This window comes from Myotis davidii, unplaced genomic scaffold (assembly GCF_000327345.1).
Source record: "Myotis davidii unplaced genomic scaffold, ASM32734v1 scaffold214, whole genome shotgun sequence".
Taxonomy (NCBI): domain Eukaryota; kingdom Metazoa; phylum Chordata; class Mammalia; order Chiroptera; family Vespertilionidae; genus Myotis; species Myotis davidii.
In genome coordinates, this window is record NW_006285782.1 from 1,071,440 (window position 1) to 1,072,845 (window position 1,406).

Sequence of the window (1,406 nt, forward strand, 5' to 3'; positions counted from 1 at the left end):
GAGTAACCTTGGAATGGGGATAAGAAATGCCCTAACCTTTTGAATAGAATGGATAGGATTAAGACCAAATAGTATAAATACAGATGTTAGATAACAGTAAAGTGAAGAACCTGGCTATGATGATCACCTGAACACTGTCTCCATGTCATCCCTTCTTCTCAGACTCCATCCACACCTTGGTGAACCCCTGGACCCACTGGGGCTGGACCCCAGCAAAAATTTTTTAAAAAAAATATGTTTTATTGATTTTTTACAGCGAGGAAGGGAGAGGGATAGAGAGTTAGAAACATTGATGAGAGAAGAACATCGATCAGCTGCCTCCTGCACACTCCCCACTGGGGATATGCCTGCAACCCAGGTACATGCCCTTGACCGGAATTGAACCTGGGACCCTCCAGTCCGCAGGTCGACCTCTATCCACTGAGCCCAGGAAAATTTAACATATTCATACCTATTGTAAAAATAGAGTTTCTGTTACTGAACCTTATCTTCTTTTTGTCATATTTCTCTGACTTTTTCTAGATGAAAAAAACAATTCCCTTTACTCCTGGTGGTTTATCTCCCTGTTGGTTTGGGTGTTCTACAACCCGTTCATTCAATCAATCTTTACTTAACAAGCAGAAAACAGCACACTCGGGGCGTCTCCACCTGCGTTTTCTAATTTAACTAAGATTTGCTTGTTTGTGTAGCTGTTTGGCTGAACAGTCCTGGTTTGAATGGAAAGTTTGCCAAACAATATGGTCGAGTGTGATGTGACTTTTGCTTAGATACTCCTTCCTTCACCTTTTAGCCTACATCACTTCTCTGGAACTTTCCACACGGGAAAGACATGAGAGGTAATGTTTCCTTTGGTTGTGGATATGATAAAAGAGTAGATCTAGAGTCAGCAGCAAGAGGGCAGCCTGTTGGCTATTTTTTAAGCATTGTACGGACTCAAATGTTAAAGCATTATAGGACTGAGACTTTCACCAACCACAGTCATTCACTCATTTCTGAAGGATGGATTGGACATCTATGCAACTAGGGACTCTCCCAGGCAGTGGGGTGATAGTGGTAAACAGGACAGACAAGATTTTCCTTCAGGAAGTGATGAGAGAAAGAGATTAACAAGCAAACACATTAATTCAGATCACAACAAGTTGATGTGAGAAATAAACTGGACAGTGAGCCGAGTTGGGGGAGAGGGTAGGCATGCCACTTTAACACAAACAGGTCAGGAAAGGCGGCCTCAGCGCAGAGGAGACATTTGAGTCAGGACAGAAGAGAGAAGTCAGCCCTGCTAAGAGCAAGTAAGAGAATATTTCAGGCACCCAGAAAGCAAGTGCCAATGTCCTGGGGCAGGAAAGAACTGGGAATCTTAGAGAAACAGCATCAACTCACTTTCTCAGCTCTGTCTTAATCTGATT